The following is a 16206-nucleotide window of genomic DNA, read 5'->3' as shown; positions in this document are numbered from 1 at the left end:
CTGACCCTGCAAGGGAATCAGATTTAACAACATCATAGTCCCAGAAGGCCTGGCTGGAAGATGGCCAGGGCATAATTAAGGGCAGAAAATCTATCAGGCTGGACTCACGGAGTGTGCCTCAACACAGGTGGGGATGAGGAGAGCTGTGGCATTCACATTCTCTGAACATGATTTCTTCAGCTGGGATTTTTCTCCTGGGAAGCTGAAAGGCAGCAAGAGAAGCCTCAGAGAAAAAGAAAACAATTATTCGCTCCTTTGCTTCTCCTGTGTTGTGCTCATGTGGAATGTGTTTGGAGATTGTTTACCCACAGGTGATTGTTTCACTGGATTCTGCTGGGAGTTGTTTTCACTCTTTGGCCAGTCAGGGCCAAGCTGTGTCAGACTCTGGAGAGAGTCACCAGTTTTCATTATTATCTTTTTAGCCTTCTGTAAGTATCCTTTCTGTAATTTTTATTATAGTATAATATTCTTTAATATAATAATAAATTTACCTTTTAATAAGATAGATTCCTCCTCATCATTCTTTCCTTTGTTGGTAGCCCTGCATTTACAATAGAGAGCCAAAATCCAGCCTCATATTGCCCAGACAAGAATTCCCTGGTGGGTCTGAGTGCCAGGTCTGAGTTTTAGAACCTCAGCCTGGCCTTAGGGGTGAGGGGATGGAAACAGGAGCAGAGAATCTCGAGGCTGGGAGACTTTAATGTGGCTGTTCTCTGCCATGGCAGCCCCTCCACTGGCACATCCTTGCTGCACAGAAGGATCAGTCTTGCCTTTGTAGTTAAAGCAGGAGTCTCAAAGCAGGTCCCCTGAGCATCTGTGTCACTGCACATTTTGCTGTTTCATTTGTCCTCTGCAATGTGCCACTGAAAGAGGTGATTTCTGTTTGTGGTATTACATCACCTCTAGGATTATATTTTGAAAATGTATCTTATCTACCATGTCACATTTGTTTCCTCTTCTAACGAGCTGATACCAATGAGCCCACCTGTGGAATTACTCCATAAAAACAGACCATAAAAAAAAAAAAAAAAAAGTAAAGTAAACCAAAAGGAAGAAGAAGAAGAAGTTAAATATTTACTGGCATGTCTGCCTAACTGTCCTTTCCAGCTGTCTGCTTTAAGGTTCTTTGAGGATTAATTACTTGATGCTCATGGAATTATCTGAAAATAAAATGAGCTGCACTGTTGGAATTCACCCATGCAATTCCTGCTGCCCATTAAGAATTTTGTCTCATTTAGCCACATATTAGTGACCTCCAAAACTGGGCTATCACAAAATCCCTGTCTGTTCATAGAATCACAGGATGGTTGGGGTTGGAAAACCATCCAACAACTTCCACTGCATCCAGCTGCTCCAAGCCCTATTCAACCTCACCTTAAACACTTTAAAATCCTTGAAGATTCCACTTACGTAGATGCTGCCTTGCTTATTGAACTTGGATGAAAAAAGGATCAATCCCTTCAAAGTCATCCAGAAGACTTCTTCCTGCTGGTTTGTCCATCACTCAAGCTACAAACTGCTCCAAGGCTGCCTTTAATTTGTGAGGCAACTTCCCTTAATCCAGTTCCATTTAAAAAGTGGTAATTATGAAGAATAGTGGTGCTTTCTTCCAACATCGTTTTCATGTTTCTCTTGGAGTCCCAGCCCATTAAAGCAGATTATTTGATAGCAATCTCAGCTTTCCTTTAAAACAAAGGTTGGATCCAGCACAGGTGGTGATGAGAGGCCTCTCTTTTTTTTTTTTTTTTTTTTTTTTTAATATCAGTAATGCACTTCTCCTGAAATCTTCCTAACAGCCATAACAAACTGCTATGAAATCCAGGAGGCAGAATCCCATCTGTTCTCAGAGCTGGAAATTATTTATGGTCAGAAAAGGAGACTGTGGACTGAAAAAAACACAAAGCGAAATTTTTCCTAAGAGTAGGGCTTGGCAATGACTTTCCAAAGCATGGCACATCTTGGCTTGCTGTTTCTTTCCAAATTTACCTACTCAACCTGCACATCAGTGTTTGTCTAGGGCTGTCTCTGCAGTCAGTGCTTTAAGCTATAGAAAATATTTACATTTGAGTGTGGAGTTCAGCTCCAGTCAGAACTCTGATCCTGAGGAATGGATTGTTTCTAAAAGGACTCCCCAACACAGATCTCACTGCCTTTTAGCAGCTGACTTTGTGAAACCGTCTATAAATAAATTGAGATGCTTTAAAGCGTTTTAAAGTTTTCTAGGGAATCTGCATCCTTAGAGATCTTTCCACAGGTCTTAAAATAGTCTGAGTTCTCTTCCAAGAGTGTTGACTGATCTAATTTTGCATTTGGGGATTGTTTTATCCCCAGGATAGCACAACACACTGACTCTGTGATGGTTTCCCTGACTGGGCCCATCAATCTCCTTTCTTCATTTGCCACTGAGCAGTAGCAAAGCATAACAGATGCCATGGAATCATGGCACAGGTTCAGAGGACAGTTTGGATTGGAAAGGAACTCCAAGACACTTGAGCTCCAACCCCTTGCCATGGGCAGGGACCCTTTCCACTACCCCAGGTTCCTCCAAGACCATCTAACCTGGTCTTGAATACCAACAGGCAACCCCTCTCCTCAACATCTCATTTTACCCACCCACTAATATTGATATCTTATACCATTTATATCTTATGCCATTGCCTGTAACTAAGTTCTCCATTTCTTGAAACCCCCTAGACAGCCCCTGCATCCTCCATGGGACACATCCTAATACTTTGTATTTTCAGGAATGTTCCCTCAGCCTACACACAAGGTGCTTAATTTCATGGAGCAGTGAGCCCTGTCTCATTGAGCTTCTAATCTAAGAAACAAACTGCACTTGGGTCTTGTTTTATGGATACAAGTGCTAAGAAACAGAATTAAAGGCAGTTTTCCTTTGTGAAATTTTCAAGTTTCAAAGGATGATGCACAAAAAGGACTTGCTGGAAACAATTTAAGATTTCTGCTGTGATGTTTGCAGCTCAGCCATTGTTTTCATTCTCAGTTGCTTGAAATAGATTCCTTCTTTCTTTCTTTCTTTTTTTTTTTTTTTAATTTCACTGTAATATCCAGAAAGCAGATGGCTAAAATACTGTTGGAATGGTTTTCAGTGTTTAATTGGAAAAATTTGCTTTTTTGTTAATAATAACATTGATTTGTAACACTGCTTCTTTTATATACCTCTATTTAATTTAATTTTCAATTCAAAAAAACCCAGAAACTTTGGGGAAAAAAATGAAAGAGGGAAAAGATTTTGACAACTTTTAATGAAACCCAGTGATTTTTCAAGTCTTCTTTGAAGGAAAACTTTTTTCTTGAGGTAAACCCTCAACCAGCTGTACAGGCAAGCTTAACAAAGCAGCAGAACTTTTGTAAATCCATCATTTAAATGCAAGATCCACTGGGATGAAACGTGGCAACTGTTTAATAATGCACAGCAGCACTATACAATAATTTAAGATGAGAAGACAAGGACAATGACACATGGAATTGAAAATGCAGCCTGAGTGTAAGCAGGCAAAATGTAATCATCTGAATGTGAATTTTGCCAGGGCAACAGAGCAGGAATTCCTGCACTCACAGCTATTGCCATGAAATCTTTAATGACAACTTGTCAAGGTGTCTTTTATGTCCTCTTCTTGGGAAATGACACCCCCAAACACAGAAACCCCAAGCATTGGTTCTCAACCACCTGGAGGAATGAGCTCCTTGTGGTGAATCCTTGTTATTATTTCTTCTGAATATTCAATGTATTTTTGGAGTTGCCCTTAACTGGATGTCATAAACACTGTTTAGACTTTGGGGCACCTGAAAAGGTCAAAATTGAACCACAATGAATCCCATTTGAATGTGTGAGGGTAGGGATGAAAAGTCATATTTTCATATTTATTTAGAATGTGTTTGTGTTTTCCCTCCCTCCACCATGCCTCTAATGCTTTGCTATCAAGTCTCATTGGTTTCTTCTGATATGTGTGGACTTATTTTGCTGCTAGAGTGACAGTTTAATGCCAAAAAAAAATTAATTACCTGGGGCATTTTGTAACTTCTTCCCTTTAATTATTTGCAGAAAAAAATTGTCCCTTTGTCCAGCAAGGAACATCCACTCAGGGGATCAAACAGTATTTCAACTCACCATGTCTGGACCAAAAAAGTAGCACTTTGAAGGCCTTAAAAAGTCAAAAAGAAGCACCAATCCAAAGACAATTTATTAGATGAACAATCTGGTCTGGCAGAAGGTGCATCTTCTCTTTTCCCTTCCCCTTCCCCTTCCTTTCCCATTTGTGCAGAGCATGAGCCTTCTGCCCCACAAAAAACAATTGATCACTGGGCAGGGAAATAAGAGCTGAAGGTGGATAACAAAAGAAACATTCCCCTGGAGGAAGTCACTCTCAGTCACAGAAGAAGAAAAAATGAGCACATTATGAACCTATTTTTGTATCATAACTCCTTTTGCTACGTGATATTGCCCAGGGTTCTATGAGTGAAGAGGTAAAGCTCTCTCCATCTTCATTAGCAGGGAGCTGGGAGTCGGGCGAGTTGTTCATTAGACAGAGATATCAGACAGTCATGTAAAAAATAACAGAGCTGGGGTAGGAAATCGGCAGTGATCAGGAAAAGGAGTGGAGCAGGCAGAGTGAGGAGTGAGCAGAAGGAAGCACTGTGGTAAAGGCAGGAGTTCTGTCTGGAAATCAAGGGAGAATCCTGAAAAAGTCACGGTGAGAGTGAGTGAAGCAGATCAGAGGGATGGTGGGATACTGTGGTCAGGCTAGTGGGATGAAAGATGGGGAAAATATAAGCAAAAGTATTGGCAACCCTGGCTAAAATGAGAAGATAAATACCATCCACAAAGAAACAGAGATATGGATAAATGCTTCTGATTCCCCACCTTTTAACCTCTTGTTTGTTTTTTTTTCTCTTTTCATCTCCTTGACAGCTCACCCTGGAAAGGATCATGGCTTTGGTTGTCCCTCTGATGGGCTGAGCATCTTGTTCTTACTGAACAAAGATACAGTAGTGGTAAGAGAGGAAACAAAGAAGAACCCTGAATTTCCTGAAATCCACAGGAGTTTTTCAGCGATACCTGAAGATTTCAACCATGAGTTTTGTGTTCTCTTCACTAGGAGTCTGTATCTCAGTGTAAATACCTACACTCCCTTCATAGTTAATGACCAGAAACAGGGGTTTCAGGGCTGCCATTCACCTCTTCAAGAAGAAAAAGTATAGAAGAGGTAAATCCTAAAAGAGCCTATTTCTTGCATAAATTGTCAGCCTAGGAGGGCTGGCTCTTGTGTAGATGTCTATAATGCACCGAGATGGATCCTGCTGTCTGTGCCTGAAGAAGTGCAGCGTGTGATAAAGCCATGAAATCAGACTTGTGAAGGAAAGGAATGTGTCAGGCTGGGGGTCATTCCCTTCTCACTTCTTCATCAGGCTTCACTGCTTCCCTCTCCGCTTCCCGAGATAAGTCACTCTCAGGAGAAAAAATGAGAATCCTCCAATCTGTGACTCATTTGAGTGCATAATATTGCCTGCAATGAGGGGTGGTGGAGATGCCTGAGGCAAGTCTTTCCATCAGCTCTGCTGGGTCTGGGGAATGATGGAGGTGTTGGATGGAGGAACTGGCTCGAGCTGAGCTGGTGGAGGGGAGCAGACGCTGAATTAGTCATCTGTCGTGATGAGGAGTAGAAGCTGAGCAGGTAAGTTATGGAGAGAAAAAAAAAAATCCATGCATCATCCTTCAGTCTTCCAGACTCTCATTTCCATTTCCTAATCAAAAATGAACAGGCAGGCAACTGAAAGTTTCAGAAACTTTAAAAGGCCATTCAAAACCTGACAGGGAAAAGAAGTATCTGCTGCTCTTGAGAAAGTGCTGGGATTTCTAAGCAGATGGTCTGCTTGCTTTCCTGAAGTATAGAAATTAAATTGATGCTTCTGAAGCAGCATCCAGGCCTTTAAAGATAATAACCAGACACGATGTCATTTGCACTGAAGTGCAGAGAACTCTGGTAATGAACTGTGGGAGCAGAGTGGGTCCAGTCTACCTCCTGTGAACTAAAAGATGTACAGTGCTCAGGGTACAGATGGCACAGGCACACTCAGCTGCTCCTATATGTCTTTTGTTTAGTAAATACTATATTTAATGGCCTGCCATTAACTGCTGAACACACCAAGTTAATTTTGCTTTTAAATAGTAAAACTTCAAGGAACTTCATAATTGCGTATCTTTTTAGCAAATGACAAGCCATATGCTAGGAAATTTCAAGCCACTAATTAAACAAAACATGCCCAAGCATGTTTTTTAACAAATACTGTACATCGTTATTTAAATTCAGGGCAAATACTGTTCTGAGCACTACAAATAGCTAAAATGGTGTTTAATAAGATACGCCATCTGCATTTCAAATTGATGCCACCCACGTTTAAATCTCTTGAATAATCCCACTGAACAGTTACTGGGGAACAGAAATGCATTCATGGCTCGTTCCATGAATCTGATCCCACTGTTCTGGGCAATCCTTGTTGGGTTATTACACTCACTGGGGTAAAACTGCCAAAGTGCTGCCTGCCAGCTCCCACATCACACTCATCCAGAAGTGCAGCAACCAAACCAAACTGTCCTTTCAGAGCCCTGGAAAGGGAGTAATTAGAAATAAATCAAAATAAATGTGGAGGTTTTTTTCTCTTTCACCCCCTGCCCCCATTCTGTTTAGCTAGTCAGAGCTACCAACATATGGAACCCTACAAATTGTGTAATCTCCAGATAACTGCTGGGGCCATCCCTCCATCAGCACAATGGAAGAGAATGCACAGAATAAACCTCCAAAAAGGGAAAATTACGGCATTCTGGCATATAGACATTTTTCTACCTCTCTCCCCCCGGCCTCCCCAAGAGAACAAGCCTGAAATGCAACAGCTGTTTGGTTGAGCATTCAAACATCCACCACGGACTGGGTTTGCAGGTGTTCAGAGCCCAAAGCACGTTGTCTTGTCTATGCCAAGACAGCTGGTGCAAAGTCACAGGCTAATTGTGACAATTCTCCTACCAAGGAGCTACAGGGCGTAGTTATGACAATTAACATGGCACAAATGGAGCCGGGGGAGGGAGGGGCTTCAGCAAAGACATCTGCTGGGAAAATGAAGTCAGTGTGTCCCTTTTCTATTTTTTTTTTCTTTTTTTGGTCCTTTTTGTTGTTTTAGATTTTTTTAAAATTTTGGGGGTGATTTTCTTTTCTGGTCTGCAGCTGGTGTTTTCCTGTGGACAATTACACTCTCCCTGAGATTATTAATCAGTACCCTGCAAAAACTACATGCTGCAAAAGCTGTGGGATTGTCTTAAAACCTCTGAGAGCTTGGAAATACAGCCAAGTCTTCTGTTCTACCTGGTTGGGTCAGAAATATATTGAATGACACCCAGAAGATTAAGCCAGAGCTGGTCCTGACACTATAAATAGCAAAGCAAAGCAGCAGTTCAGGGCTTCTGCCTTTCAGCATTAACTGAATTTACTTTTTAGTGATTTAGAAGGGTGGCATAAAGATGAAATGTATCATTTATATCTGTGCTATGAAAGGCTCTAAAACTTGTGTGCAGAGCCCCATTAAACTGCCTCTCCTGCAGCCTCTGTGGTGGCAAAGGGAGCGTGTGTATTCCCAGGCATTTGGCCAGTTAGAGACACAGCCACCAGGTCAGTTCTTCACTTTATGTCCTGTTTCCCATCTGATCCCTTCAGAAATGAGTCCCTGTAGCACGTTGTGTCTTTCCCCCTGACAAAGATAAACAAAACCTCAAGAGCAAAAAAGCACAGCTTGGCTTGAAATTTTGCCACACCAGCCTTGATGCTTTGAATCACAGGGAATTTTGGCATTTTAAGATGTTTTAAGACTTTGGTTGAAATGTTTAGATTTAGAGCAGGTGTTAGGAATAAATTGTTCCTTATGAGGGTGCTGAGCCCTGGCACAGGGTGCCCAGAGAAACTGTGGCTGCTCCTGGATCCCTGGAGGAGCCCAAGGCCAGGTCGGATGGGGCTTGGAGCAACCTGGGATAATAGAAGGTGTCTCTGCCCATGACAGGGGAAGGAATGGGATGGGTTTTAAGGTCTGTTCCGGCCTAAACTGTTGTGTTCTAAACCATAAATTCTCTTTCCTGATGCTGCAGGGTAGCTCCTCTCTCCCAGCTCTGCACCAGGAGTCATCTGTTGTGTTTGGTTCTTTTGTGCTTTCTGGTTTTCACCAGAGGACAGAGGTGTTAAAACTACTACTGACATTTGGGATTTGTGTCAGTTGCAAGTAATAAACACAGAGAGACTTTCTAAATCAATTCCTGCCACATTTATTTGTCTCATTTCAGCTTTCAAGCACTGCTACTTGTGTTTTTAATGCACTTTTCTGCAAGCCACTCCAAATTTCTGAACCCAACTACAACAGCTCAAGAGTCCAAAAACTTAGAGTTAAAAAGTTAAGAAATAAAAGTTAGAGTCCAAAAAAATCTATTTGGGATGCAGATTTTAAACCAGTTTGAATATAAAAATAATAAAAAATAATAAACTGAACTTCATGGAAGCCACAATGCTGAACCCCTGGCAATGCTCTCAGAAATGATTCCCGACCACATTTTACTCTGGAAGGGGTTTCAGAAATGCTCAGCTCTGCTCTGTTCTCAATAGATTCTGGGGGAGTTTTCAGCACTGACTTCATAAAAGTAGAGTTTGGCCAGCATTGAGTACTTCTGAAAAACTCATCCCTCTTCTATCAATCCTTCCGTTTTTAATTAAGAACAAAGAGGGCTATAGTTGGTGTTATGGATTAATGGTCTGAAAAATTTCAGTTAAATTTACATAAGCCAAAGAAATTATAATAAAGGCAATAAATCTAACAGTACTGGTAGATTTTGTTTTCTTTTTTATCCCCTTTTTTCCCTTTTCTAATATTAGTCTCCTTGAAAAGCAGACAAATAGAAATTCTTAATTCCCTTTTTTAAAAAGAATTGCTGTGTTCAGCATGGAGTCCATTTTGACTGTGGAGTTAAGAATCTGGGGTTAATTCTAGCAAGATTTTAAATGCAAAAGAGCCTTTTTAGGCTCTTTAGTAGTGTGAGCCAACGCTCATAGCTAAGAAAGAAAAAGAATTAATTATCTGCAATAAATAGAAATAGTTTGAAAAGCAGAAAGGAAGAAGGCTAGGACACAAAAATATTTAACTTTATCAGCCCATACAGCAATATTTCCTTTCATCATCTGTTTGGGATCCTCAGTTATAGAACAGAATGGTTTGAGTTGGAAGGGACCTTAAAAACCTTCTGGTTCCAACCCCATGTCACAGGTAGGGACACCTTCCACTAGTACAGGTTGTGCAAACACAACCCAAACTGGCCCATCCAACCACCACTTCCAAATTTTCTTCTGGAGCCTTTCTGATTCAGGCTGGGGTTCTTTGGTGAGCTGCCTTCTGAAAGCCAGGCTGCTGTTTGAAACTGGTCTTCTAAGGACCAGAGGGATGGGGCGTGTCTCCTGCAAGGAAAGGCTGTGAAAATTGGGATTGTTCAGCCTGGGGAAGACTCCAGGGAGAGCTTCCAGCACCTTCAGTGCCTAAAGGTACAGGAGACCTGGAGAGGGACATTTGGAAAGGGTGTGGAGTTATATGACAATGAGAACACCTTTAAACTGAACGAAGAAGATTTAGATGGGATATTGGGATGGAATTGTTCCCTTTGAGGGTGGGGAGGCCCTGGCACAGGGTGCCCAGAGAAGCTGTGGCTGCCCCTGGATCCCTGGAAGTGTCCAAGGCCAGGCTGGACACTGGGGCTTGGAGCAACCTGGGATACTGGAATGTGTTCATTTCCTGAGCAGGTGCACTGAAGGAGATACCTTCAGGTGCACTGAAGGAGATTCCAAGCAGCCTGGAATACACAACATCAGGCAAAACCCGCAAATCTTTGTTGTTCCCTGCAATGCTGCCCCTGGGAGTCAAACATTGCTTGCCATGCTGTCCCTGACAGCAGCCACCCCTCTGTGAGGACAGAGGTCAAACTACACCAGGACATCAGAAACAGAACCTTGGAAAATTGCAAAACAGGTCATGAAACTTATCTCTTGTAAAAACACATCCACCACTTCTGGATGAAACATGCAGAGTCCTGAATGCTTGGAGGAGCCTGGTTCAAGCTGATTTTCCACCATGGTGTTTGCCAGCACATGCTCACATTTAGCCACTTGTCCGTGACATGATGTATTGTCCTGTCATTACTTTTTTATGCCACGTTCCAGCCACATTCTGAATGTCACACATTTTAATTAGCTACAAGCCCATTAAAATGATGCCTTTTCACTCCATGTGCCCTGGGAAGGCTGGCCTGTTTTAAAGGAGTGATTGAAGCTTGCAAACACAAGCCAGCGATATGACAAAATTAACTGGACTCATTGTTTGTAAAAAGCAAAACTAACAATCCGTGAATAATTATTTTTTCCCATTAAATGGTATGCTGGGATATCCTCCTGACAAGCCTCTCTCAGGAATTGTGTGTGCAAGTATTTTATGGTGTCACTCTTCCTAGGTAGTGTGACATTTTTTTAATAAGTCATCAAGTCACACCTCATGGTTTTCCTATTTAAAGATGAAATGAACCCCTGACACATCCAATAAATCATAACTATCCATGCATACATCCATAGACTCACTAAACTTCAGGTTTTAATATGGTTTCTGTTTGGGGTTACAAAAACAGTGAATGCCAGATTTCTCCATGTTTTCCCAGAGATGGATTTTTTTACACTGACCTTGGAATAGGGGAAAGCCAGGATGAAGGGAAAAAAAAGAAACAGAGGGAAAGAAATAAACACTGTGGGCTGATTGCAGGGACAAATGGGACATAAGTGAAATTCTCAGGAGACAAAGAGGTTGTAGAGAAGAAATAGGCCAAATTTGTTAAGCTACACTCTGCACTTAGAATCACAGAATGGTTTGGGTTGAAAGAGGCTTAAAGATTATTCAACAACAGGGGCGCCTTCCGCTCTCCCAAGGTTGCTCCAAGCTCCATCCAACCCAGCCTTGGACACTTCCAGGGATCCAGGGGCAGCCACAGGTTCTCTGGGCACCCTGTGCCAGGGCCTGCCCACCCTCTTAGGGAAGAATTTCTTCCTAATATCTAATCCACATATATTTTCCTTGATGATAAAGTCTCATTGAGTAGGATGATGGATTTTTTCTTAAACAAGCAAACAAAAGAACTCTACACCTATAGATTTTCTCATAACATAGAATGAAATATTCAAGATGAAAGTGTTTAAGTTTGGGGGTTTGTTTGGAGTTTTTTAAGCAGATATTGTGAATTCCCTATAGGAAGGAAATGCTTTTCATTAAAAAAATTAGGTTTGGTTGACAATGCAATTTTCCACCAGATTAATTTCTCTGGAAGTCTCTAATGTGATCTCAGGGGACAGAACTGCTGCCACCAATGTAACTCACAAAAGCAAGTAAAGGAGGGGGTACAGCAGAGGGAAAAGAGACCAGAATTCCAGGTAAGTGTTGAGCATTTGTCTGTGCCACAAATCCCGGTGGATATTGCTAACAGCAAAAAGCCCTGTTAATCTCACAAAGGATGGCAAACAGACCTTTAACCTGAGGGATCAACACTGTTGGGGTTTTGTATTGGTGTGGAACTGAACTGAGGAGAGAGAACCATCTAACAATTTCCCTTTTTCCCTTTTATTAATAAATTTCTCTTTAGTCACTGCTGTCACTGAACCCCACTGTCACCTTTTGCCCCCTCCCTTTCAGACTGATCATCAGCACTGGATGTATGATCTTATCCAACCACTTAGTTCCAGCAAAGTACGTTGTTAGTATTTCAAATGCAAAGGGAAAATTGATTTCCCCCTTTAAAGAGCTGTATTTCTGTGTTGTGGTGATTAGGTGTGAATATTCCAATACCTTTCCCAGATAAAGAGAGTCTCCTGGGGGTGCTTCAAGGGAAGCATTGTACTATAATTATTATTAGATGAGTTCCTCCTCCTCTGTATGGAAGTGAGCAGTCTGCAGTGAGGCAGCTTGTTTACTGAAGGGTTGCTTTAAAATAAAATAAAATTACTTTCACAATAATTTGGATGTTTCCTCCATGGAAGAAACTTGAGAATAAGAAATAGATAAGAAATGGAAGGGTAAGAAGCTAATTTACCAACAGGTAGCATCATATAGGTTTTCCCCAAAACTACTCATGATTTTAGACAACTCACTAAGTAGCTGCAGCATAAATAGAAAACAAAGGGGGAGAGGAGCATAAGAATTACAAAATAATCACAGCAGGTCATGTTAACCAATTGCCCAGGGCTTGTGGTGTCAGCCCATGAATACAAACCAAAATGCAACTTCATCTTCTGCTTGAGGAGATTTCAGCCCCTGCTTTCCTGGAGGAGGACGTGGTGTGGCTGCAATGTGACATATTCCAAGGGAGAGGGAGCATTCCATGCCTCCTGTTGATGCACTTCCATCTGGCATTGCTAATTACACTTCCACCTGACACAAGGCTTGATTATTAATTGTCCTGGTTGCTAAAACTCATTCTTCTTCCCTGCCTTAGTGAAATGAAGCAGAGATTTAGTGAGCCCAGCTCAGACTTGTCTCTACCTCTATGTCAGTATTCCCTGGAGCCTGGAGTCTTTGCTTTACATGGATGAGCTGCTTGTTTCAGAGATTGCAGCCTCAGGTCAGTTTTGTAGTGGTATTTTCTCCACCAAATCCTCTTAGCAGAGGGGTCACATTCTGTGTTCAATAGTCCCTGAACCCAAGCACCTGGAGGAGCACTCACACACGGGAGGTGGGAATTCTGTCCCCAGATAGCTACACCCAGAATGGACAAACAAGCTGGAAAAGCAATAGCAGAAATAATTACGCCCTTTGTAGCCAATAACAAATAGATTAAAGGATGTGGAGATGTGACTTTTCTACACAACAAAGCAAAATCAGAGGTGAAATCAGTTTCTCCTTTACCCAGGGTCAGTGTTTTGGTAGCTGGGGCAATGAAACATCTCCTTTTTTCCAGTTAGGGAGTATGGTCCTTTATTTCTTATTTATTTTTCTCCCTGGTGCTCCCAGTTGCAAATATTTAAATTTTTTATTCAGCAAGATTTTTTTTTTTCACTTGGCATGAAATGAACACACTGTGGTCTCATTTATTTCAGTTTTCACCAAATGGATTATTTTCTCTCCCACATCATTGCCATTCTTCACTCCAGCAGCTGAATCTCAGTTCCCTTTGCCTTCAGTCCAATGTACTCAGAAGCAGTTCAGTCTCAAACCAGAAGTGACCTCTTGTGAAAGTCCAGCCACAATTTACAGAAAAACAATAATCCTTGCCTTGGATGCAGTATCAGAGCAGCATGGAAACCTCACTTGGGATACCACACATCCAATGGAGAGCAAGGACCAGTCTCCACAGGACGTTGTGATTTCACCTGGCTCATGCCTGGCAAGATAAGAGATGCATTGGCACCAGATCCTCCAGGAAAGGAAAGGCTTGTTTTGGGTTTGTTCCACAGTTGTTTCTGGCTTGCCCACTGAGTGAACAAGATGGCACTAAATAGCTGATATTCCACAAATATGTCCCGGAGGAGATGTGCCTGCCAGTGCCTGTCACACACACAGACAGACACAGTCTCACACAGTGTGTGAATGTACAAGGAGGCCAAATTTCAGCTGACTGTAGTGCTAAAAATCATCACACAAACGAGCCCAGCCCCTCATTATTATCCTGCTTTAGAAGCCACACAATCCAGAGGGTTTTGTGCAGAACGTGGATTGCCAGTGTTTCCTGTTCTTTGGGGTTTTCTCCCTTTCTCAGGGACACTGGTGTCACCTGCTCAGGACCAGTCTGTGGGCACAGCCCAGGCTGAGCTGAACCCTTTAGGGAGCTCTAAAAGTTTCATTCTTGGCAGTGGTGTCACTGCTCCTTGAGGTCCCATGGTGGTAGCAGAGGACAGCTGTGATGATGGGAGCTCTGTGCATGTTGTGCCACTGAAGTCAAGGCACACCCAAGTTCTGTCCCTGCAGACTCCAGAGTTGGAGACAGATGTCCTGGCTTTGTGTCCCTGAAGACTTCACCCTCCTGTGCAGCTGCAGGGAGTTTGGTCAGAATCCCTCTCACCAGCTTGGGGATGTCTTTTCCTATTTACCAAGACAAGTGTGAACTCTTGACTGGCTAAAATTCAACTCAAGCAAATAAATTTTCTTTCTGTTGAAAGCAGGAGGAATTTTGCCCTTCATTCAAATGCAACTTCAGACTAAAATCCAGCTCTAATTTAGAGGGAAATGAAGAAGTGGATGTCCTTCAAGGTTCAGGGACAGTGCATTGAAGTAGAGATTAACTTTTAAGTGTGGGGAAAGGAGAATTTTGATGGCCAGGGGAACTTCATTCTGCCCTCTTGCATCAACAGAATAGATAGAGCCTTTTCAGCTGATCAATTATGGCAAAGGATATCTGACTTTTTAAACACGTGTCATATATCACATGCCTTTGGAAAGTGACTGGGACAGATGGAAATCTGCAGAGGGACAGGGAGTCATTCCTCTGGGACTAAGTGTCATAAAAACATAGAAATATTTGGAGTTGTAAAGGGCCCATCAGGATCATCAAGTCCAAATCCTGGCCCTGTACAGGGCACCCTAAGAATCCCATCCTGTGCCATAAAGCATTGTCCAAACATTTCTTGAGCTGTGTTTGGCTTGATACTGTGACCATTGCCCTGGGAAGCTGTTCCAGGCTTAATTAGTCTCCCCAAGAAGGCTTAATTGGTCTCAGTCTTCATTGGTCTTGGTCTCAATTGGTCTCAACCTCCTCTCAAGGAGGCTTCAGGACTGAAGGGTAGGGCAGGTACAGAAAGACACAGGCAGAGAACTTAGCAAGGACCTGGAAAACCACAGGTCAAGACTGGGAGACTGCTGGAGAGAGCAAAGCAGCCATTTAGAACTTGTTGAAACCCAGAAAACCACTGAGCTGACTGAAATCAAAAGGAGAAACAAGGAGACAGTGTCTTCTCTTTCTTCATCTGCTTTAACAAATTGTTTTGAGTTGTGCTAATTAAAAATGTAATTGTTCTAGTCCATGTAAAATCCTGATTTTTTAATTTAAAGGGCACTGTGGTCTTCAAGGGGATATTACTGAATTATGCAGGCACATCCTTGGGAAAGTTGTATTTTATTTGCGGTCCCATCACAGTAACAAACAAAACCTCACATTTTCCAAACTGAATCAGTTCTGTGGCCACCAGTAAGACTCAGCCTCATTAATCCTGTCTCCAGGCAAGACATCTTTTCTCTAAGCCTCTCTTACAAGAGATTTCACAGCTGGATTTTGAGGAACACCAGATGAACAGTGACAGGTAGTCACCATGTCACCCCTTCTGTGGACTGCAGAACAGAGTGGATGGTTGCTCCTGTCAGCTGCAGTCTGGGACATGAAAATGTTCTCCCAAACATTCACCTTTCCCTGGGAAGACAAGGAATCACTGCATCCATGGTCAAAATGCTGCCACAACAGGTCACAGTAGCATTGGCTCAGGGGCCTCAAAGAGGAATAAGAAGTGGAGTGTCTCTCAGTGAAGAAAGGCTTGAGAGAAAGTTGAGATTGATTTGATTTGATTTATCTTTGTGAGGGATCTTTTCAAATACCTGATGGCTAAGTGAAGGAAATGGACCAGGTGGTGTCTAGTAACAGGACAAAAGACAATGGTCATAAATGGAAATACAAGAAACAATTTAAATACAAGGTAAAAAATCATTTTTCCTGTCAGGGTGATTGAACTGTGGAGTTTTCATCCTTAGAGATTTTAAAACCCAACTTACCTTAATGCTTGCCTGGAGACCTTGGTGTTTCTGTGGTCATGGGTTTTGGAGCAGACATTCTCCAGAGGTCCCTTCTGAGCTCAGCTGTTCTGTGCCTTTGTGACACTGTGCTCAGCCTCTCCATGTACCACCAATTGTATTTGCAGGGAGGAATGATGAATCTGACTCCATGTTCTCAGAAGGCTAATTTATTACTTTACTATACTATATTATATTAAAGAATACTATACTAAAGAATACAGGAAGGATACTTACAGAATGCTAAAAAGATAATAATGAAACTCATGACTCTCTCCAGAGTCTGACACGGCTTGGCCCTGATTGGCCAAAGAGTGAAAACAACTCCCAGCAGAATCCAATGAAACAATCACCTGTGGGTAA

General features: G+C 42.1%; 1 long non-coding RNA gene across 1 annotated transcript; it reads right to left on the bottom strand.

The window, feature by feature from the left end:
- Positions 1-13132: 13132 nt before the first annotated feature.
- Positions 13133-15946, bottom strand: LOC135300142 (uncharacterized). The gene is made up of 2 exons (XR_010362026.1): positions 15826-15946; positions 13133-15687 (listed from the first exon to the last, which is right to left on the bottom strand). It is a non-coding gene; the product is annotated as an uncharacterized LOC135300142 (long non-coding RNA).
- Between the last annotated feature and the right edge of the window lie 260 nt (positions 15947-16206).

The sequence above is a fragment of the Passer domesticus genome, chromosome 4 (assembly GCF_036417665.1).
Source record: "Passer domesticus isolate bPasDom1 chromosome 4, bPasDom1.hap1, whole genome shotgun sequence".
NCBI lineage: Eukaryota > Metazoa > Chordata > Aves > Passeriformes > Passeridae > Passer > Passer domesticus.
The sequence above is the reverse complement of the archived record's forward strand: the minus strand, read 5'-3'. Positions and strand labels throughout refer to the sequence as shown.